Source organism: Nannospalax galili, unplaced genomic scaffold (assembly GCF_000622305.1).
Source record: "Nannospalax galili isolate Female #2095 unplaced genomic scaffold, S.galili_v1.0 scaffold54, whole genome shotgun sequence".
Taxonomy (NCBI): domain Eukaryota; kingdom Metazoa; phylum Chordata; class Mammalia; order Rodentia; family Spalacidae; genus Nannospalax; species Nannospalax galili.
The window spans coordinates 14,659,501-14,666,908 of NW_008341028.1; the positions used below are offsets into that span (position 1 = coordinate 14,659,501).

At 45.5% G+C, this 7,408-nt stretch overlaps 1 pseudogene; it reads left to right on the plus strand.

Moving 5' to 3' along the window:
* Nucleotides 1-331: 331 nt before the first annotated feature.
* Nucleotides 332-3,201, plus strand: LOC103736916 (annotated as a pseudogene).
* Nucleotides 3,202-7,408: the final 4,207 nt, after the last annotated feature.

Sequence of the window (7,408 nt, forward strand, 5' to 3'; positions counted from 1 at the left end):
CAGCTGGGCATCTTAGGTTGGGTTGTTCAGGTATAAATTCCCAAGTCTTCTCTCAGGGCAGAAATTCCTTGTCCTTCTGAGCAAAACAAGAGAAGTCCAGACAGGCAGGAAGCAGCAGAGGGAAAAGGAGAGGCCAGGTGGGAGGCAGGGCAGGAGGGAACAGCTGAGGCAGGCTGGAGCTGGGGCGGGAGACAAAGGGATAAAGCCCTTGAGGGCAGGAGAAGACCAGCTACAGAGAAAGCTCATTCTAGTGATTCCATAGCAATAGTAAGTGGGGCTCAGAACAAAAGAGAGGAGGTAAGCTCACAAGAAGGTAGTGACTCCCTGGGGAATGGATCTGTCCTCATTTCACTGGGATGCTACCAAAGTGAAGGATGACCCCCCCACACCCCCAGTGAGTAGGACATGTCCAATAGCCTGAAGCTTCTCCCTCAGGCTCCCTGTGTTCCCATCCTACCTGGTCTCCAGGCCCTTGGCCTTGGATGTCTTCCAAAGCCCTTTCAACCTGTTGCCTCTGGGGAATAGACCAGCCACCCAATGAAAGTCCAGATTCCTGAACTCAGGAACTCAGAGATCAGCCCCTGAGAGGAGATGACACCGAGTGCTGCAAGTGCCCTGGCTTGCTTGGCCTTGGGCAAGAGTCCTGAGTCTCATCTGTGTCAGTAGAATGTGTTTAACACTTGCCGTAGGCAAGGTTCTTTACTCAACCTCATTCTTTCCTTACCAGGTGGGTTCAAGAACTTTCCCGGAGTTATGGAGGAGGAAAGGAGCCAGATTGTTCCTGGCTAGGGACTGGGCTCTCAAGCCCTCCTTACCATGCTGCTGAGAAGTCGACCTGGGACACAAGCTAGGACAGTTGGCATTGTGAGGGCACACCCTGCAAACTGGAAACTGCTGCCTGGATTATCTAATGTCACAGACTGAGAGACCTGAAGAGGCTATGAAAGGGTCATTTCTGTCAGTACCCATTGTACAGATGAGAAAGCTGAGATGTAGGAAGGGGTATGTCTTGAGTCACTAGAGTACAGCTCTAGGTCCCCCATAGAGCTATGAGGCCCTAGCCAAGTGTGGCTCTCCCCACCCCTAACCTCTCCTGGTTGGGCCAGCCTGACCCCCAAATCACTGCAGATTTCTGCTGAGCAGGTTTCCAGCTATGTTGGAAGATAAGGCCAGCAGAGGAAGAGAGCTTTTTCATCCCCTCTGGCCTTGGAGAGACTTGCATTGAGAGACTTGAGCTACCAGAAACACGCCTTTAATATGCGTATTTAGTAACTGCTTGGGCTACCACAGAGATGTGCCAGACCAGGAATGCAGTATGCAAAGGTAAGTCCTATGCAGCTGACCTGCCAGTGTTAATTGTTTCTACAATGAAGCCTTCTCTGCCTTGCTTCAGACAGTACACAGTGTTGTAAACTGCACACCAGCACACCTTCTACATGAGGTCATCCTTGTGGATGACAACAGTAACTTCAATGATTTAAAAGGGGAACTAGATGAGTATGTCCACAGATACCTCCCTGGAATGAGCAGAGTCATCAGAAATCCAAACGTGTTAAGCTATAGTCACACCTCCTTCCCAAGGAGTTGAGGGGGGAGTCAGTCATTCCTCCCACACAATCAGTCGATCTTAGCTGCATGTGGGGGAGGGGTTAAGGATATATAGGCTGAGAATGCCATGAGGCACCTCTCTTGCCATTTTGTATGGCTGTCAGTCAGGAAGTCACAGGATCTATATTCTATATTTGAGTGTGGACTTTCCAGCACAGCTGCAAATGAGGGGGTCCCACTCTCCTGAAAATAAACCCTCACTCTATGCTCTGTTAGCAAGCCCAATAAATTTGTTAGGATTTTCAAAGAAAAAAAAAATGCCAAGTGTGAGGGACTGATTCGAGGCGGAATGATGGGAGCAGCCCAAGCTACAGAAGTCCTGGCGCTCCTGGACAGCCACTGTGAAGTCAATGTGAGGTGGATGCAGCCCTTGCTGGCCGTCATCCAAGAGGACCATGCTGTGCCCTGTGAGTGACATCATCAGTGCTGACACACTTGCCTACAGCTTGTCCCCAGTCATACAGGGAGAGTTCAACTGGGGGCTGCATTTCAAGTGGGATTTTGTTCCCCTTTCTGAGCTGGGAGGAGTGGATGGAGCCATTGTACCAATAATGTCACCCACAATGGCTGGAGGATTGTTTGCCATGAACAGACAATATTTCAATGAACTTGGACAGTATGACAGTGGCATGGATATCTGGGGAGGAGGAAATCTGGAGATATCATTTCGGATCTGGATGTGTGGCAGTAAACTTTTCATCATCCTTTGCTCAAGAGTAGGCCATATGTTCCGAAAGAGGCGACCTTATGGCTCTCCTGAAAGTCAGGACACCGTGACACACAACTCCCCGAAGCTAGCCCAAGTCTGGCTGGAGGAGTACAAGGAAGAGTATTTTTCCTTTAGACCTGATGTGAAGGCCAAAAGCTTTGGAAGTATCAGTGAACGTGTTGAATTGAGGAAGAAACTGGGTCGTCAGTCATTCAAGTGGTATTTGGATACTATTTACCCTGAGATGCAGATACCTGGGCTGTTGTACCAGATAAATTCCAGGAACTAGCTAATCATAAAACCATGGAAGGTTCTAATCCAGGGTAAACAGCTAACAGCTAATTTCAACCTCTGCTTCTGTAACTTGCTTGCTTGCTTGCTTTAGCTGGGTTAGCAATTTGGGATTGGTTACTTGGAAAATAACCTAAGATCACTTCATACTTGCCTGTAAAAACATGTTTGAACTCTGGTCGGGGCTGCTATCTGAGTGCTCACCTGGAGTCCAGGCACAGCCCAGCCATAATAAAATTTTTACCTTGCTTTTTGAATTTCCCATGTGGCGACTCCTGATTTGCGACCTGTAACAAGGGCCCAAGCACCCCAGAGTGCATCAGCCCAGACGGCTCTTATCACTTCCAGACCAAGTGTCTGGTTGCCCAGGTCCACTCCAGCCAGAAGGGAGGCCTGGGAGTACTCAAGGCTTTTGACTATGGAGACCTGACTCAGATTTGGATTTATAATAAAGAGCGCAGACAGGTTTTAAATAATCACTTTTGTCTCGACATGTCAGAAACTCCCTCATCAGACCACCACGACTCATGAAATGCCAGGGGTCAGGAGGATCTAAAAAAAAAAAAAATTACCTGCTGAAAATATGTACATGAAAAATATACATACAGGAGCTGGGGAGATGGTGCTGCCAGTTAGGTGTTCGCCATGCAAGCATGAGGATCTGAGTTTGTATCCTCAGCACCCACATAAAAAGTTGGGTACAGCAGCAGGGTCTTGTATAGTACTGGGGAGGCAGAAACAAGAAGATCCCTGGGGCTTGCCATTCAACCAGTCTAGCCCTATTGGTAAACTCCAGGTTCAAGAAGAGACCCTGTCTCAAAAAAAAAGGTAGAGAAGCCTGGTGTGTGGTCTACAATTGTGAGTTCCAGGCCAGCTGGGGCTATTGGGAGACCCTGTCTCAAAACAACAAAAATAAGGTAGCAATGGATTGAAGAAGATACCTCATGTAGAACTCTGGCCTTCTTACACACTCACCGGTACAATCATGTGCATGCACATGTGCACAAACATGCACATAAACTAAACATACACACACACGCACACACACACAAATTCACACATGTAAAAGACAGGGTAAGTTGATGGCTGCTTAAGACTGGGGACCTGGGAGAACTGGGGGGTGATGCATAAAGAATGTGGGGACTTGGGAGGGGCAACAAAGATGGAAATGGTTTAAAATTGTGGTGATAATTATAAAACTGTGGCTAGAAGAAAACCATTAAGTCGTACACTTTAGATAAGTGAATTGTGCTGAGCATGGTGAGATAGCCCTATAATCCCAGCACTGAGGAGGCTAAGGCAGGAGGATCACAAGTTCAAGGGTAACCTTGGCTGCATAGTGATTTGGAGGCCATCCTGGACTTACTTAGGGAGACTGTCTCAAAAACAAAAAGACAAACAAGTAAATTAATTATAGGATATGTAAATTCTATCTTAGCAGAGCTATTACCAAACACACACACATAAACATACACACACACACACTCAGAGAGAGAGAGACAGAGACAGAGACAGAGAGCTGTGTCCTCTTGATTGTTTCTCTTGTGCTTGTCAGGCTATGGGTTACAAGTGTTAGTGACAGTTGTCCCTACATAGCTACTTAACCCAAGGTTTCAATTGCATTGAATTCACTTCCAACAAATCTCGAGCAGTGGTTTTTTTTTTTTAAGCCAAAAAATAATGAACATTTATCAAGAACAGCTGTCAGCTCCCTCAGGGAATGACCCCTGTCCCACCAGGGATGGACTTGCTGATAAAGCCAGGCTGGAAAGGGCTGGTTTTGCATCACTGATGGCCTTGAGCCTGCAATGACATCAGCCAGGAATAACTGCAACATGAGCTTGACAAAAAAAAAAAGGCAGTCTTGTGGTTCCCCTCCTAGGATCCCAGAACAAAAGGAGAAACCATCTATTCACGCCTGTTTTAAAAACCAATCCCTTTGTATCATGCTGCCCCGCACTCCTGCCGGGGAAATCTGGATTGCCACGGTACGGAAGACTTTGGGATTCTGTCCTTGGCAGCTGCCCTGACCTAAGCTCAAGCCTCCAGGCTGTCCTCTGTTGTGAAGCACTGACTTATGAAGTGGCATAGGGGAGAGCCCATCACCTCATCCTGCCCATAGTGGCATCACAGGGTGGGGCCTGGGGTTCAGTGTAAGCTGATGAAACGTGGGAGGATTTTCTGGAGGTTTCCAAAAACAAGTTTTATCACAACTCTGAAAGAACTTCTGGGAACTCAGCATTTCCCCAGACAGGGATGGATTGCTGTTCTGTTGCTGTTTAATAAGTTACTCCCAAAGCTCAGTGACTTTAAACAACAAATGCTGGTTATCTCCTGTAGCTCCTGTAGGTGGGCAACCCAGAGCAGCCTAGGACACAACTCGGGGCTCCTCATGAGGGGACACTGTTACCTGAGGCTTAGCAGGGGTTGTGGAGTCAGCATCCAAGCTGGCTGGACTGACCTGGCACTACTTCAAGACCGCTCAGTGGCTGTTGGAAGTCAGCTCTGGTTTTCCCTAGCTGTTAGTCGGAGGCCTTTGTTTCTTACCTCAAGGGTAACATGGAAGCCATCTTTCCTCAGAACAAGAGTTCTGAAAGAGAGAGGTATCATACATCACTTCTATTTTTTCATTGTTAGAGCAACTCATCAAGACTAGCCTATACTAAAACAGAGGGGAACTGGGCTCCACTTTTGAAAGGAAGTATCAGAGAATATATGAACTTATTTAAGCCACACTGAGGAAGCCTGAATTCCTAGATGTCCCGGGGCGGGGGGGGGGGGGGGGGGGCGGATTCCGGCCTTTTAATTTTTTTTCTTTTGTACAAAACAAAATAGAAGAAATGATTAAAACTGGGAAAGTAGTTAATTGGTAGACCATGCAGTCACACACACACACACACACACACGTGCGCACACATGCACGCATGCACAAATCCAGATAAGACAGGCTTATTTCTAATAAGAAAACATGAAGTTAAGGTAGGTGTCATATGAAGTATTACAAAAACAAGCATATGCTACAATGGACACCACTGTTTATAGTAACATGGAAGGGAAAAAAACACCACAAGGTGCAGGCTTCAGACCATCAATGGAGCCACAAAATGGTATCACAGCCAGTTAATCTGTTAAGGAATTGTTCCCCAGTGTGTCACATCTCTGGCTCTAAATGTCTAGCTATTGAGAGGGAAAGTGACTATAATAAGATGATGAAGGAGTTACAAAATCTGTGCAAACCAGAGCCAACCACTATCACCATTCTACTCTCATTTTTCTGAGAAATATCAAGGGAAAGAGTCAAACACCAGTACAGTCACTGTCTCCCAAGGGCAAACCTGTGCTGACTGAAATATACCCAGTATTATCATACAACTAGAGTTCTGAAGTCTCCTTTAAAAGACTATTTTCTGATCTTAAAAAATTGGTAGACTTTCTTGTCTTCTATTTAGTGAACAAAGGAAGACTTCGTCCCTGGCTGGTCTTGGAGTTAAGGTCACAGGCATTTGAGGTCAGCTGAATATCTGAAGCAAAGAGCATACTAAAGTTCTCAAATATAACCTTCCAGAAGTTTATACTTCAAAAGCCTTTTAAAGACTTACTAAATTGAGGAAGTTCAAAGGGAACTTGAGCTTAATCTAAGCCTGTCAAATTCCTCATGTGGGCAAAGAGTTAATGCTTCCAAAAAATTGCTACCTGTTATAAGAGAGAAAATTATATGTATTAGGTCATGGGCTTAGTTTCGGCTTATTCCATGGACATTCTTCTCCCATGGTCAACAGAGAAATGAGTAAGTGGTCTCTTCCTCCAAAGTTGTAAACTTGTTGAATGTGCACACCTTTAATCCCAGCACTCTGGAGTCAGAGGCAGGTGGATCTCTGTGAGTTCAAGGCCAGCCTAGTCTACATAGTGAGTTCCAGGCCAGTCAGGGCTACATAGTGAAATCATATCCCAAAACAAATAGCAAACAAAAAAGTGGCAAACTTTCTCTCTGTATTCACAAAGCCAGACAATTTTTTAATAGACTACAGAAGCAGACAGTAGGACCAGCTTCCTGCAGCCACAGACCACTACCTTGAATCTAGCTAAGGCCAACATCAACAGTTACCCAAAGTCACTGTTCACTGTATGAAAGAATGACATTCGCCACTTGAACATTTTTAAGAAAATTATCAAAAGTACAAATTCAATCGGCCCTGAGTAAGAAAAACTAAAACAAGTCATCATCACCAAAGAGGGCAATTGCTGAGTGTTACTCAGTCACACCTGGCACTGAGACTATTTACAAAGCCTGCCTTGGCCAGAGTGAATCTGTATTAACAAGGGCAGAGTCTGGGGAGAGAACTATTGTAGCATTTTAGTAGCCAGATAGCAGAGTAGGAACTGCTCCCAGAGGCGATGCTTCCCTAACCACACAGAAGAAAGAGGATGCACTATGCATTTATGCATTTTTCTTTCTTTTTTTTTTTTTTGCTGGAGAAGCTTGCTTATCTTCTTTTAGCCATCCCAATGTACTTCGAAATTATCCCATATTATTTTAGTTCAGGAATCAGTGGCACAAAAGTCACCACTGGGTAAGAGAGAAGCAAGTTGTGGACTTGCTGACCCACCCATTATCATGACTATGGTCAAGTACATTTCAGGCTCTGCATCAGGCTGCAAATTTCATGAAAACAACTTTGCCATTGTTCAGTGGTTCAATTATTGGAGTCAAACAGTATAGGTGTTACAATGAGAACATGGTAGCCTACCAGGCTCAAAAGCATAACTAAAAGGAAACACTGGACAACACAGGTAGATCAA